At 30.1% G+C, this 18,142-nt stretch overlaps 3 non-coding genes across 3 annotated transcripts; all 3 read left to right on the top strand.

The window, feature by feature from the left end:
• The first annotated feature begins 802 nt into the window (after nt 1-802).
• LOC138927378 (small subunit ribosomal RNA) lies at nt 803-2,794 on the top strand. Its single transcript, XR_011443888.1, has one exon. It is a non-coding gene; the product is annotated as a small subunit ribosomal RNA (ribosomal RNA).
• A 707-nt stretch (nt 2,795-3,501) lies between these two features.
• On the top strand, nt 3,502-3,680 carry LOC138927376 (5.8S ribosomal RNA). Its single transcript, XR_011443886.1, has one exon. It is a non-coding gene; the product is annotated as a 5.8S ribosomal RNA (ribosomal RNA).
• A 320-nt stretch (nt 3,681-4,000) lies between these two features.
• Nucleotides 4,001-7,950, top strand: LOC138927379 (large subunit ribosomal RNA). The gene has a single exon (XR_011443889.1). It is a non-coding gene; the product is annotated as a large subunit ribosomal RNA (ribosomal RNA).
• The last annotated feature ends 10,192 nt before the right edge of the window (nt 7,951-18,142 follow it).

The following is an 18,142-nucleotide window of genomic DNA, read 5'->3' as shown; positions in this document are numbered from 1 at the left end:
ATATAATATAACATACTATATTATATATTATATACACTATATTGTATACTTAGATAATATCGTTGAAGCGTCTACGTCTTATTATAAATTATAATTTGACAAGTTTCCAATTATTATCGTTAATTTCTGGTTCTAGGCAAATAAAAATTTCTTTTTATTATATCCTAGTAAGTATATGGAATTAAATTAATTTCATATACGTATATGATAATAGTAGTAATATTATTATTATATTATTGTATAAATAAATATGAATAAACTATATATATATGAAAATATATAAATATATGAAAATTAAAAAGTGCTTAGTTTTATATCATATAAAACTAGACTTTTATATACAAAGAAAATAAATTTTAAATTTATTATCAAAATACATATCCGATAATTTTATTATAAAATTAAGCAAATATATATATGTGAATATATACAAATTTGTGTATGTGAAAATATAAAGATATTTTAGAATTAAATATATGCATAATATTGTATTTTATTAAAAAAAATATTAAAGAAGGCTTATATAAATAAAAAAGACCGCCCGCTCATATAAATACCCTAACACAAACGAGGGTTTAAGAAAAAGCCATGAAAAAAATATACCCTGAGGTGTATGCGTTGGGCACCCGAGGGATATATTATAAATATATATATATATATATATATTTTAATAAATGAACGAATATTGAATGCCATATAATAATTGGCCAAATTCGTTAATATTTTAATTTATACAAATATTTGCAATATTTATTTTCTATATATCAATATGAAAATGAAATATATCAAAGATATAAACATTATTCTGGTTGATCTGCCAGTAGTTATATGCTTGTCTCAAAGATTAAGCCATGCATGTCTAAGTACACACGCATTAAAAGTGAAACCGCAAAAGGCTCATTATATCAGTTATGGTTCCTTAGATCGTTAACAGTTACTTGGATAACTGTGGTAATTCTAGAGCTAATACATGCAATTAAAACATGAACCTTATGGGACATGTGCTTTTATTAGGCTAAAACCAAGCGATCGCAAGATCGTTATATTGGTTGAACTCTAGATAACATGCAGATCGTATGGTCTTGTACCGACGACAGATCTTTCAAATGTCTGCCCTATCAACTTTTGATGGTAGTATCTAGGACTACCATGGTTGCAACGGGTAACGGGGAATCAGGGTTCGATTCCGGAGAGGGAGCCTGAGAAACGGCTACCACATCTAAGGAAGGCAGCAGGCGCGTAAATTACCCACTCCCAGCTCGGGGAGGTAGTGACGAAAAATAACAATACAGGACTCATATCCGAGGCCCTGTAATTGGAATGAGTACACTTTAAATCCTTTAACAAGGACCAATTGGAGGGCAAGTCTGGTGCCAGCAGCCGCGGTAATTCCAGCTCCAATAGCGTATATTAAAGTTGTTGCGGTTAAAACGTTCGTAGTTGAACTTGTGCTTCATACGGGTAGTACAACATACAATTGTAGTTAGTACTATACCTTTATGTATGTAAGCGTATTACCGGTGGAGTTCTTATATATGTTTAATTAGTGTGATTTTTTCATCTGTTCCTCCTATTGAAGAACCGGCATTGGTGCTCTTAAACGAGTGTTATTGTGGGCCGGTACAATTACTTTGAACAAATTAGAGTGCTTAAAGCAGGCTTCAAATGCCTGAATATTCTGTGCATGGGATAATGAAATAAGACCTCTGTTCTGCTTTCATTGGTTTTCAGATCAAGAGGTAATGATTAATAGAAGCAGTTTGGGGGCATTAGTATTACGACGCGAGAGGTGAAATTCTTGGACCGTCGTAAGACTAACTTAAGCGAAAGCATTTGCCAAAGATGTTTTCATTAATCAAGAACGAAAGTTAGAGGTTCGAAGGCGATCAGATACCGCCCTAGTTCTAACCATAAACGATGCCAGCTAGCAATTGGGTGTAGCTACTTTTTTGGCCCCCTCGGTCGCTCCCCGGAAAACCAAGGTTTTGGGCTCCGGGGGAAGGATGGTTGCAAAGCTGAAACTTAAAGGAATTGACGGAAGGGCACCACCAGGAGTGGAGCCTGCGGCTTAATTTGACTAAAAACGGGAAAACTTACCAGGGCCGAACATAAGGGGTAAGACAGACTGATAGCTCTTTCTCGAATCTATGGGTGGTGGTGCATGGCCGTTCTTAGTTCGTGGAGTGATTTGTCTGGTTAATTCCGATAACGAACGAGACTCAAATATATTAAATAGATATCTTCAGGATTATGGTGTTGAAGCTTATATAGCCTTCATTCATGGTAGCAGTAAAATGTTTATTGTGTTTGAATGTGTTTATATAAGTGGAGCCGTACCTGTTGGTTTGTCCCATTATAAGGATACTAGCTTCTTAAATGGACAAATTGCGTCTAGCAATAATGAGATTGAGCAATAACAGGTCTGTGATGCCCTTAGATGTCCTGGGCTGCACGCGCGCTACAATGAAAGTATCAACGTGTATTTCCTAGATCGATATGTCGCGCTAAACTGCTGAACCACTTTCATGCTTGGGATTGTGAACTGAAACTGTTCACATGAACTTGGAATTCCTAGTAAGTGTGAGTCATTAACTCGCATTGATTACGTCCCTGCCCTTTGTGCACACCGCCCGTCGCTACTACCGATTGAATTATTTAGTGAGGTCTCCGGACGTGATCACTGTGACGCCTTGTGTGTTACGGTTGTTTCGCAGAAGTTGACCGAACTTGATTATTTAGAGGAAGTAAAAGTCGTAACAAGGTTTCCGTAGGTGAACCTGCGGAAGGATCATTATTGAATGAATCTTATCCGTTATTAAAATATTTATTATATATAAATATATAAATAAAAATTACCCAAAAATAAAAGACATATATATTATATTGAATATATAGACCATTTGTTGTCTTCAATATAAATTGCGTGTATATTTAATTAATATACATGCGTTGCGTGATGTATTGTTCATATTAAATTATGCGCATACATTGATAAATGCAACACCTAAAATATACATTGTTGTACCTGATATACAGGTTAATGCTTTATATAATATTAAAACAATATAAATTATATTTATATTGATTATATAAAACTAAGACATTTCGCAACAATTATTTTAGGTATATAAAAAAATTAAACATATTTTATATGTTTAAATATAGACGAATATATTGAATATAAATTGCGTGTATATTTAATAATATACATGCGTTGCGTGATGTATTGTTCATATTAAATTATGCGCATACATTGATAAATGCAACACCTAAAATATACATTGTTGTACCTGATATACAGGTTAATGCTTTATATAATATTAAAACAATATATAAATTATATTTATATTGATTATATAAAACTAAGACATTTCGCAACAATTATTTTAGGTATAAAAATAACTTTATTGAAGGAATTGATATATGCCAGTTAAATGGTGTATTTTAATTTCTTTCAATAAAAACATAATTGACGAATTGTATATTTATATATATTTATAAAACTCTAAGCGGTGGATCACTCGGCTCATGGGTCGATGAAGAACGCAGCAAACTGTGCGTCATCGTGTGAACTGCAGGACACATGAACATCGACATTTTGAACGCATATCGCAGTCCATGCTGTTATGTACTTTAATTAATTTTATAGTGCTGCTTGGACTACATATGGTTGAGGGTTGTAAGACTATGCTAATAAAGTTGCTTATTATTATATATTTTTATAATGATATGCATATGGTATATTATTGGATATATTTATATATTCATAATATTAAATATAAAAGCAATTATCTCAAATATTTATAAAAGAAAAAATGAAGATATACAATTCTTTCTTTTTTCAATTCAAATAATACTGAGAAATGTCTAGCATAAAAAAAATTAAATTTTTTTTAACTAGAATTGTCTCTTATTTAAAGATGCGAAAATTGAAAATATATCAAATATATTGTTCTTCATAGAGATATATTGTTTATATATATATATACATTGCTTTATACAACCTCAACTCATATGGGACTACCCCCTGAATTTAAGCATATTAATTAGGGGAGGAAAAGAAACTAACAAGGATTTTCTTAGTAGCGGCGAGCGAAAAGAAATCAGTTCAGCACTAAGTCACTTTGTCTATATGGCAAATGTGAGATGCAGTGTATGGAGCGTCAATATTCTAGTATGAGAAATTAACGATTTAAGTCCTTCTTAAATGAGGCCATTTACCCATAGAGGGTGCCAGGCCCGTATAACGTTAATGATTACTAGATGATGTTTCCAAAGAGTCGTGTTGCTTGATAGTGCAGCACTAAGTGGGTGGTAAACTCCATCTAAAACTAAATATAACCATGAGACCGATAGTAAACAAGTACCGTGAGGGAAAGTTGAAAAGAACTCTGAATAGAGAGTTAAATAGTACGTGAAACTGCTTAGAGGTTAAGCCCGATGAACCTGAATATCCATTATGGAAAATTCATCATTAAAGTTATAATATTTAAATAATATTATAGAAATAGTGTGCATTTTTTCCATATAAGGACATTGTAATCTATTAACATATATAATTTATCATAAAATATGACTTATAGTTTATTCAAATTATTATGCTTGCATTTTAACATAGGATAAATGTCATTAATTTGATAAAGTGTTGATAGATTAATAAGAATACAGTGCGTTAATTTTTCGGAATTATATAATGGCATAATTATCATTGATTTTTGTGTTTATTATATGCACTTGTATGATTAACAATGCGAAAGATTCAGGATACCTTCGGGACCCGTCTTGAAACACGGACCAAGGAGTCTAACATATGTGCAAGTTATTGGGATATAAACCTAATAGCGTAATTAACTTGACTATTAATGGGATTAGTTTTTTAACTATTTTATAGTTAATTAACACAATCCCGGGGCGTTCTATATAGTTATGTATAATAATATTTATATTATTTATGCCTCTAACTGGAACGTACCTTGAGCAGATATGCTGTGACCCGAAAGATGGTGAACTATACTTGATCAGGTTGAAGTCAGGGGAAACCCTGATGGAAGACCGAAACAGTTCTGACGTGCAAATCGATTGTCAGAATTGAGTATAGGGGCGAAAGACCAATCGAACCATCTAGTAGCTGGTTCCTTCCGAAGTTTCCCTCAGGATAGCTGGTGCATTTTAATGTTATATAAAATAATCTTATCTGGTAAAGCGAATGATTAGAGGCCTTAGGGTCGAAACGATCTTAACCTATTCTCAAACTTTAAATGGGTAAGAACCTTAACTTTCTTGATATGAAGTTTAAGGTTATGATATAATGTGCCCAGTGGGCCACTTTTGGTAAGCAGAACTGGCGCTGTGGGATGAACCAAACGTAATGTTACGGTGCCCAAATTAACAACTCATGCAGAAACCATGAAAGGCGTTGGTTGCTTAAAACAGCAGGACGGTGATCATGGAAGTCGAAATCCGCTAAGGAGTGTGTAACAACTCACCTGCCGAAGCAACTAGCCCTTAAAATGGATGGCGCTTAAGTTGTATACCTATACATTACCGCTAAAGTAGATGATTTATATTACTTGTAATATAAATTTTGAAACTTTAGTGAGTAGGAAGGTACAATGGTATGCGTAGAAGTGTTTGGCGTAAGCCTGCATGGAGCTGCTATTGGTACAGATCTTGGTGGTAGTAGCAAATAATGTAATGAGACCATTGAGGACTGAAGTGGAGAAGGGTTTCGTGTGAACAGTGGTTGATCACGAGTTAGTCGGTCCTAAGTTCAAGGCGAAAGCCGAAAATTTTCAAGTAAAAATAAATATTACAATTATTGTGAAAATTATATACTTGAATAATTTTGAACGAAAGGGAATACGGTTCCAATTCCGTAACCTGTTGAGTATCCGTTTGTTATTAAATATGGGCCTCGTGCTCATCCTGGCAACAGGAACGACCATAAAGAAGCCGTCGAGAGATATCGGAAGAGTTTTCTTTTCTGTTTTATAGTCGTACTACCATGGAAGTCTTTCGCAGAGAGATATGGTAGATGGGCTAGAAGAGCATGACATATACTGTTGTGTCGATATTTTCTCCTCGGACCTTGAAAATTTATGGTGGGGATACGCAAACTTCTCAACAGGCCGTACCAATATCCGCAGCTGGTCTCCAAGGTGAAGAGTCTCTAGTCGATAGAATAATGTAGGTAAGGGAAGTCGGCAAATTAGATCCGTAACTTCGGGATAAGGATTGGCTCTGAAGATTGAGATAGTCGGGCTTGATTGGGAAACAATAATATGGTTTATGTGCTCGTTCTGGGTAAATAGAGTTATAATCATTTATGGTTGTAACTTGTTCCCCGGATAGTTTAGTTACGTATCCAATTGTGGAACTTTCTTGCTAAAATTTTTAAGAATACTAGTTGGGTCAAACCAATTAGTTCTTATTAATTATAACGATTATCAATTAACAATCAATTCAGAACTGGCACGGACTTGGGGAATCCGACTGTCTAATTAAAACAAAGCATTGTGATGGCCCTAGCGGGTGTTGACACAATGTGATTTCTGCCCAGTGCTCTGAATGTCAAAGTGAAGAAATTCAAGTAAGCGCGGGTCAACGGCGGGAGTAACTATGACTCTCTTAAGGTAGCCAAATGCCTCGTCATCTAATTAGTGACGCGCATGAATGGATTAACGAGATTCCTTCTGTCCCTATCTACTATCTAGCGAAACCACAGCCAAGGGAACGGGCTTGGAATAATTAGCGGGGAAAGAAGACCCTTTTGAGCTTGACTCTAATCTGGCAGTGTAAGGAGACATAAGAGGTGTAGAATAAGTGGGAGATATTAGACTTCGGTTTGGTATCGACAATGAAATACCACTACTCTTATTGTTTCCTTACTTACTTGATTAAATGGAACGTGTATCATTTCCTAGCCATTATACGGATATATTTATTATATCTTATGGTATTGGGTTTTGATGCAAGCTTCTTGATCAAAGTATCACGAGTTTGTTATATAATCGCAAACAAATTCTTTAATGAGAGATGCATTCATGTATTATCGATTTGAAAATTTGGTATAACTCCAATTACTCAGGTATGATCCAATTCAAGGACATTGCCAGGTAGGGAGTTTGACTGGGGCGGTACATCTCTCAAATAATAACGGAGGTGTCCCAAGGCCAGCTCAGTGCGGACAGAAACCACACATAGAGCAAAAGGGCAAATGCTGACTTGATCTCGGTGTTCAGTACACACAGGGACAGCAAAAGCTCGGCCTATCGATCCTTTTGGTTTAAAGAGTTTTTAACAAGAGGTGTCAGAAAAGTTACCATAGGGATAACTGGCTTGTGGCGGCCAAGCGTTCATAGCGACGTCGCTTTTTGATCCTTCGATGTCGGCTCTTCCTATCATTGTGAAGCAAAATTCACCAAGCGTTGGATTGTTCACCCATGCAAGGGAACGTGAGCTGGGTTTAGACCGTCGTGAGACAGGTTAGTTTTACCCTACTAATGACAAAACGTTGTTGCGACAGCATTCCTGCGTAGTACGAGAGGAACCGCAGGTACGGACCAATGGCACAATACTTGTTCGAGCGAACAGTGGTATGACGCTACGTCCGTTGGATTATGCCTGAACGCCTCTAAGGTCGTATCCGTGCTGGACTGCAATGATAAATAAGGGGCAATTTGCATTGTATGGCTTCTAAACCATTTAAAGTTTATTATTTATATTTTAAACGACAATGGATGTGATGCCAATGTAATTTGTAACATAGTAAATTGGGAGGATCTTTGATCACCTGATGCCATGCTAGTTACATATGAAAACATTATTTAATACAATGACAAAGCCTAGAATCAATTGTAAACGACTTTTGTAACGGGCAAGGTGTTGTAAGTGGTTGAGCAGCTGCCATACTGCGATCCACTGAAGCTTATCCTTTGCTTGATGATTCGAAATATAAAAAAAATGTAAATATGCATGTGTAAATATGTATATTTAGTATAAAAAATCTTTATATGCTATATCTAAGAAAGCATATAAGGATTTATCACGGGTTGTCCACGTTTCCCTACTAATTGTGGCCTACTAACTGTTTCGTCATCTTATTAGTGACGTGAAAAATGAAAATAATATTTTTCATTTATATTGTTATAAGTCTTAAACCTTAAGACGGCGGGAGTTGAATTACTTTCGTTTAGGTAGCCAAATGCCTCGTCATCTTATTAGTGACGTGAAAAATGAAAATAATATTTTTCATTTATATTGTTATAAGTCTTAAACCTTATAACGGCGGAAGATGAATTACTTTCTTTTAGGTAGCCAAATGCCTCGTCATCTTATTAGTGACGTGAAAAATGAAAATAATATTTTTCATTTATATTGTTATAAGTCTTAAACTTTAAGACGGCGGGAGTTGAATTACTTTCGCATAGGTAGCCAAATGCCTCGTCATCTTATTAGTGACGCGCATGATTCAATTCAAGAGATTCCTTCTGTCCCTATTTAAAACCTCACGGATATTAAAAATATTAAACATATATTGTTATAAGTCTTAAACCTTAAGACGGCGGGAGTTGAATTACTTTCGCATAGGTAGCCAAATGCCTCGTCATCTTATTAGTGACGCGCATGATTCAATTCAAGAGATTCCTTCTGTCCCTATTTAAAACCTCACGGATATTAAAAATATTAAACATATATTGTTATAAGTCTTAAACCTTAAGACGGCGGGAGTTGAATTACTTTCGCATAGGTAGCCAAATGCCTCGTCATCTTATTAGTGACGTGAAAAATGAAAATAATATTTTTCATTTATATTGTTATAAGTCTTAAACTTTAAGACGGCGGGAGTTGAATTACTTTCGCATAGGTAGCCAAATGCCTCGTCATCTTATTAGTGACGTGAAAAATGAAAATAATATTTTTCATTTATATTGTTATAAGTCTTAAACCTTATAACGGCGGAAGATGAATTACTTTCGTTTAGGTAGCCAAATGCCTCGTCATCTTAATAGTGACGTGAAAAATGAAAATAATATTTTTCATTTATATTGTTATAAGTCTTAAACTTTAAGACGGCGGGAGTTGAATTACTTTCGCATAGGTAGCCAAATGCCTCGTCATCTTATTAGTGACGTGAAAAATGAAAATAATATTTTTCATTTATATTGTTATAAGTCTTAAACCTTATAACGGCGGAAGATGAATTACTTTCGTTTAGGTAGCCAAATGCCTCGTCATCTTATTAGTGACGTGAAAAATGAAAATAATATTTTTCATTTATATTGTTATAAGTCTTAAACTTTAAGACGGCGGGAGTTGAATTACTTTCGCATAGGTAGCCAAATGCCTTGTCATCTTATTAGTGACGCGCATGATTCAATTCAAGAGATTCCTTCTGTCCCTATTTAAAACCTCACGGATATTAAAAATATTAAACATATATTGTTATAAGTCTTAAACCTTAAGACGGCGGGAGTTGAATTACTTTCGCATAGGTAGCCAAATGCCTCGTCATCTTATTAGTGACGCGCATGATTCAATTCAAGAGATTCCTTCTGTCCCTATTTAAAACCTCACGGATATTAAAAATATTAAACATATATTGTTATAAGTCTTAAACCTTAAGACGGCGGGAGTTGAATTACTTTCGCATAGGTAGCCAAATGCCTCGTCATCTTATTAGTGACGCGCATGATTCAATTCAAGAGATTCCTTCTGTCCCTATTTAAAACCTCACGGATATTAAAAATATTAAACATATATTGTTATAAGTCTTAAACCTTAAGACGGCGGGAGTTGAATTACTTTCGCATAGGTAGCCAAATGCCTTGTCATCTTATTAGTGACGCGCATGATTCAATTCAAGAGATTCCTTCTGTCCCTATTTAAAACCTCACGGATATTAAAAATATTAAACATATATTGTTATAAGTCTTAAACCTTAAGACGGCGGGAGTTGAATTACTTTCGCATAGGTAGCCAAATGCCTCGTCATCTTATTAGTGACGCGCATGATTCAATTCAAGAGATTCCTTCTGTCCCTATTTAAAACCTCACGGATATTAAAAATATTAAACATATATTGTTATAAGTCTTAAACCTTAAGACGGCGGGAGTTGAATTACTTTCGCATAGGTAGCCAAATGCCTCGTCATCTTATTAGTGACGCGCATGATTCAATTCAAGAGATTCCTTCTGTCCCTATTTAAAACCTCACGGATATTAAAAATATTAAACATATATTGTTATAAGTCTTAAACCTTAAGACGGCGGGAGTTGAATTACTTTCGCATAGGTAGCCAAATGCCTCGTCATCTTATTAGTGACGCGCATGATTCAATTCAAGAGATTCCTTCTGTCCCTATTTAAAACCTCACGGATATTAAAAATATTAAACATATATTGTTATAAGTCTTAAACCTTAAGACGGCGGGAGTTGAATTACTTTCGCATAGGTAGCCAAATGCCTCGTCATCTTATTAGTGACGCGCATGATTCAATTCAAGAGATTCCTTCTGTCCCTATTTAAAAACTCACGAATATTAAAAATATTAAAAATATTTTCATATGGATATGCAATCGTATGGATATCCAAATATGTGTGGGAAAGTCGTACTTCCTATACGATAAATGACCGGATTGACGAAACCGTGTTCAAAAAGGTATATAGGGTAGGTGGTGTTCGGCCTACCAATATAATATTAAAATAATATTATATTAAACAGAAGATCGCCAGTATTAATATATAAGCATATGGTTATGAATACATATGCATATAACATATATGAAAATATATGAATATATAAAAAAAAATATATATGAATATGAAAATATTTATATGTATATGGAATATATGGTAGGTGATGATGTTAGCCTACCATATAATATATAATATAATAATTTAATTATATTATATTAAATATGGAAATATTAAAAATATATTAAAAATATTAAAAATATTTTCATATGGATATGCAATCGTATGGATATCCAAATATGTGTGGGAAAGTCATACTTCCCATACAATAAATGACCGGATTGACGAAACCGTGTTCAAAAAGGTATATAGGGTAGGTGGTGTTCAGCCTGCCAATATAATATTAAAATAATATTATATTAAACAGAAGACCGCCAGTATTAATATATGAGCATATGGTTATGAATACATATGCATATAACATATATGAAAATATATGAATATAAAAAAATATATATGGATATGAAAATATTTATATGTATATGAAATATATGGTAGGTGATGAGGATAGCCTACCATATAATATATAATATAATAATTTAATTATATTATATTAAATATGGAAATATTAAAAATATATTAAAAATATTAAAAATATTTTCATATGGATATGCAATCGTATGGATATCCAAATATGTGTGGGAAAGTCATACTTCCCATACAATAAATGACCGGATTGACGAAACCGTGTTCAAAAAGGTATATAGGGTAGGTGGTGTTCGGCCTACCAATATAATATTAAAATAATATTATATTAAACAGAAGACCGCCAGTATTAATATATGAGCATATGGTTATGAATACATATGCATATAACATATATGAAAATATATGAATATAAAAAAATATATATGGATATGAAAATATTTATATGTATATGAAATATATGGTAGGTGATGGTGATAGCCTACCATATAATATATAATATAATAATTTAATTATATTATATTAAATATGGAAATATTAAAAATATATTAAAAATATTAAAAATATTTTCATATGGATATGCAATCGTATGGATATCCAAATATGTGTGGGAAAGTCATACTTCCCATACAATAAATGACCGGATTGACGAAACCGTGTTCAAAAAGGTATATAGGGTAGGTGGTGTTCGGCCTACCAATATAATATTAAAATAATATTATATTAAACAGAAGACCGCCAGTATTAATATATAAGCATATGGTTATGAATACATATGCATATAACATATATGAAAATATATGAATATAAAAAAATATATATGGATATGAAAATATTTATATGTATATGAAATATATGGTAGGTGATGGTGATAGCCTACCATATAATATATAATATAATAATTTAATTATATTATATTAAATATGGAAATATTAAAAATATATTAAAAATATTAAAAATATTTTCATATGGATATGCAATCGTATGGATATCCAAATATGTGTGGGAAAGTCATACTTCCCATACAATAAATGACCGGATTGACGAAACCGTGTTCAAAAAGGTATATAGGGTAGGTGGTGTTCAGCCTGCCAATATAATATTAAAATAATATTATATTAAACAGAAGATCGCCAGTATTAATATATAAGCATATGGTTATGAATACATATGCATATAACATATATGAAAATATATGAATATATAAAAAAAAATATATATGAATATGAAAATATTTATATGTATATGGAATATATGGTAGGTGATGATGTTAGCCTACCATATAATATATAATATAATAATTTAATTATATTATATTAAATATGGAAATATTAAAAATATATTAAAAATATTAAAAATATTTTCATATGGATATGCAATCGTATGGATATCCAAATATGTGTGGGAAAGTCGTACTTCCTATACGATAAATGACCGGATTGACGAAACCGTGTTCAAAAAGGTATATAGGGTAGGTGGTGTTCGGCCTACCAATATAATATTAAAATAATATTATATTAAACAGAAGATCGCCAGTATTAATATATAAGCATATGGTTATGAATACATATGCATATAACATATATGAAAATATATGAATATATAAAAAAAAATATATATGAATATGAAAATATTTATATGTATATGGAATATATGGTAGGTGATGATGTTAGCCTACCATATAATATATAATATAATAATTTAATTATATTATATTAAATATGGAAATATTAAAAATATATTAAAAATATTAAAAATATTTTCATATGGATATGCAATCGTATGGATATCCAAATATGTGTGGGAAAGTCATACTTCCCATACAATAAATGACCGGATTGACGAAACCGTGTTCAAAAAGGTATATAGGGTAGGTGGTGTTCAGCCTGCCAATATAATATTAAAATAATATTATATTAAACAGAAGACCGCCAGTATTAATATATGAGCATATGGTTATGAATACATATGCATATAACATATATGAAAATATATGAATATAAAAAAATATATATGGATATGAAAATATTTATATGTATATGAAATATATGGTAGGTGATGAGGATAGCCTACCATATAATATATAATATAATAATTTAATTATATTATATTAAATATGGAAATATTAAAAATATATTAAAAATATTAAAAATATTTTCATATGGATATGCAATCGTATGGATATCCAAATATGTGTGGGAAAGTCATACTTCCCATACAATAAATGACCGGATTGACGAAACCGTGTTCAAAAAGGTATATAGGGTAGGTGGTGTTCGGCCTACCAATATAATATTAAAATAATATTATATTAAACAGAAGACCGCCAGTATTAATATATGAGCATATGGTTATGAATACATATGCATATAACATATATGAAAATATATGAATATAAAAAAATATATATGGATATGAAAATATTTATATGTATATGAAATATATGGTAGGTGATGGTGATAGCCTACCATATAATATATAATATAATAATTTAATTATATTATATTAAATATGGAAATATTAAAAATATATTAAAAATATTAAAAATATTTTCATATGGATATGCAATCGTATGGATATCCAAATATGTGTGGGAAAGTCATACTTCCCATACAATAAATGACCGGATTGACGAAACCGTGTTCAAAAAGGTATATAGGGTAGGTGGTGTTCAGCCTGCCAATATAATATTAAAATAATATTATATTAAACAGAAGATCGCCAGTATTAATATATAAGCATATGGTTATGAATACATATGCATATAACATATATGAAAATATATGAATATATAAAAAAAAATATATATGAATATGAAAATATTTATATGTATATGGAATATATGGTAGGTGATGATGTTAGCCTACCATATAATATATAATATAATAATTTAATTATATTATATTAAATATGGAAATATTAAAAATATATTAAAAATATTAAAAATATTTTCATATGGATATGCAATCGTATGGATATCCAAATATGTGTGGGAAAGTCGTACTTCCTATACGATAAATGACCGGATTGACGAAACCGTGTTCAAAAAGGTATATAGGGTAGGTGGTGTTCGGCCTACCAATATAATATTAAAATAATATTATATTAAACAGAAGATCGCCAGTATTAATATATAAGCATATGGTTATGAATACATATGCATATAACATATATGAAAATATATGAATATATAAAAAAAAATATATATGAATATGAAAATATTTATATGTATATGGAATATATGGTAGGTGATGATGTTAGCCTACCATATAATATATAATATAATAATTTAATTATATTATATTAAATATGGAAATATTAAAAATATATTAAAAATATTAAAAATATTTTCATATGGATATGCAATCGTATGGATATCCAAATATGTGTGGGAAAGTCATACTTCCCATACAATAAATGACCGGATTGACGAAACCGTGTTCAAAAAGGTATATAGGGTAGGTGGTGTTCAGCCTGCCAATATAATATTAAAATAATATTATATTAAACAGAAGACCGCCAGTATTAATATATGAGCATATGGTTATGAATACATATGCATATAACATATATGAAAATATATGAATATAAAAAAATATATATGGATATGAAAATATTTATATGTATATGAAATATATGGTAGGTGATGAGGATAGCCTACCATATAATATATAATATAATAATTTAATTATATTATATTAAATATGGAAATATTAAAAATATATTAAAAATATTAAAAATATTTTCATATGGATATGCAATCGTATGGATATCCAAATATGTGTGGGAAAGTCATACTTCCCATACAATAAATGACCGGATTGACGAAACCGTGTTCAAAAAGGTATATAGGGTAGGTGGTGTTCGGCCTACCAATATAATATTAAAATAATATTATATTAAACAGAAGACCGCCAGTATTAATATATGAGCATATGGTTATGAATACATATGCATATAACATATATGAAAATATATGAATATAAAAAAATATATATGGATATGAAAATATTTATATGTATATGAAATATATGGTAGGTGATGGTGATAGCCTACCATATAATATATAATATAATAATTTAATTATATTATATTAAATATGGAAATATTAAAAATATATTAAAAATATTAAAAATATTTTCATATGGATATGCAATCGTATGGATATCCAAATATGTGTGGGAAAGTCATACTTCCCATACAATAAATGACCGGATTGACGAAACCGTGTTCAAAAAGGTATATAGGGTAGGTGGTGTTCGGCCTACCAATATAATATTAAAATAATATTATATTAAACAGAAGACCGCCAGTATTAATATATAAGCATATGGTTATGAATACATATGCATATAACATATATGAAAATATATGAATATAAAAAAATATATATGGATATGAAAATATTTATATGTATATGAAATATATGGTAGGTGATGGTGATAGCCTACCATATAATATATAATATAATAATTTAATTATATTATATTAAATATGGAAATATTAAAAATATATTAAAAATATTAAAAATATTTTCATATGGATATGCAATCGTATGGATATCCAAATATGTGTGGGAAAGTCATACTTCCCATACAATAAATGACCGGATTGACGAAACCGTGTTCAAAAAGGTATATAGGGTAGGTGGTGTTCAGCCTGCCAATATAATATTAAAATAATATTATATTAAACAGAAGATCGCCAGTATTAATATATAAGCATATGGTTATGAATACATATGCATATAACATATATGAAAATATATGAATATATAAAAAAAAATATATATGAATATGAAAATATTTATATGTATATGGAATATATGGTAGGTGATGATGTTAGCCTACCATATAATATATAATATAATAATTTAATTATATTATATTAAATATGGAAATATTAAAAATATATTAAAAATATTAAAAATATTTTCATATGGATATGCAATCGTATGGATATCCAAATATGTGTGGGAAAGTCGTACTTCCTATACGATAAATGACCGGATTGACGAAACCGTGTTCAAAAAGGTATATAGGGTAGGTGGTGTTCGGCCTACCAATATAATATTAAAATAATATTATATTAAACAGAAGATCGCCAGTATTAATATATAAGCATATGGTTATGAATACATATGCATATAACATATATGAAAATATATGAATATATAAAAAAAAATATATATGAATATGAAAATATTTATATGTATATGGAATATATGGTAGGTGATGATGTTAGCCTACCATATAATATATAATATAATAATTTAATTATATTATATTAAATATGGAAATATTAAAAATATATTAAAAATATTAAAAATATTTTCATATGGATATGCAATCGTATGGATATCCAAATATGTGTGGGAAAGTCATACTTCCCATACAATAAATGACCGGATTGACGAAACCGTGTTCAAAAAGGTATATAGGGTAGGTGGTGTTCAGCCTGCCAATATAATATTAAAATAATATTATATTAAACAGAAGACCGCCAGTATTAATATATGAGCATATGGTTATGAATACATATGCATATAACATATATGAAAATATATGAATATAAAAAAATATATATGGATATGAAAATATTTATATGTATATGAAATATATGGTAGGTGATGAGGATAGCCTACCATATAATATATAATATAATAATTTAATTATATTATATTAAATATGGAAATATTAAAAATATATTAAAAATATTAAAAATATTTTCATATGGATATGCAATCGTATGGATATCCAAATATGTGTGGGAAAGTCATACTTCCCATACAATAAATGACCGGATTGACGAAACCGTGTTCAAAAAGGTATATAGGGTAGGTGGTGTTCGGCCTACCAATATAATATTAAAATAATATTATATTAAACAGAAGACCGCCAGTATTAATATATGAGCATATGGTTATGAATACATATGCATATAACATATATGAAAATATATGAATATAAAAAAATATATATGGATATGAAAATATTTATATGTATATGAAATATATGGTAGGTGATGGTGATAGCCTACCATATAATATATAATATAATAATTTAATTATATTATATTAAATATGGAAATATTAAAAATATATTAAAAATATTAAAAATATTTTCATATGGATATGCAATCGTATGGATATCCAAATATGTGTGGGAAAGTCATACTTCCCATACAATAAATGACCGGATTGACGAAACCGTGTTCAAAAAGGTATATAGGGTAGGTGGTGTTCGGCCTACCAATATAATATTAAAATAATATTATATTAAACAGAAGACCGCCAGTATTAATATATAAGCATATGGTTATGAATACATATGCATATAACATATATGAAAATATATGAATATAAAAAAATATATATGGATATGAAAATATTTATATGTATATGAAATATATGGTAGGTGATGGTGATAGCCTACCATATAATATATAATATAATAATTTAATTATATTATATTAAATATGGAAATATTAAAAATATATTAAAAATATTAAAAATATTTTCATATGGATATGCAATCGTATGGATATCCAAATATGTGTGGGAAAGTCATACTTCCCATACAATAAATGACCGGATTGACGAAACCGTGTTCAAAAAGGTATATAGGGTAGGTGGTGTTCAGCCTGCCAATATAATATTAAAATAATATTATATTAAACAGAAGACCGCCAGTATTAATATATGAGCATATGGTTATGAATACATATGCATATAACATATATGAAAATATATGAATATAAAAAAATATATATGGATATGAAAATATTTATATGTATATGAAATATATGGTAGGTGATGGGGATAGCCTACCATATAATATATAATATAATAATATTTATTATATTATAATAAATATGGAAATATTAAATTATTTTCATATGGATATGGATATGGATATGGATATGGATATGGATATACATATTCATATGGATATACTAAAA

The sequence above is a fragment of the Drosophila bipectinata genome, unplaced genomic scaffold (genome assembly GCF_030179905.1).
Source record: "Drosophila bipectinata strain 14024-0381.07 unplaced genomic scaffold, DbipHiC1v2 scaffold_230, whole genome shotgun sequence".
Taxonomy (NCBI): domain Eukaryota; kingdom Metazoa; phylum Arthropoda; class Insecta; order Diptera; family Drosophilidae; genus Drosophila; species Drosophila bipectinata.
This window is presented reverse-complemented; position numbering and strand designations above follow the sequence as displayed.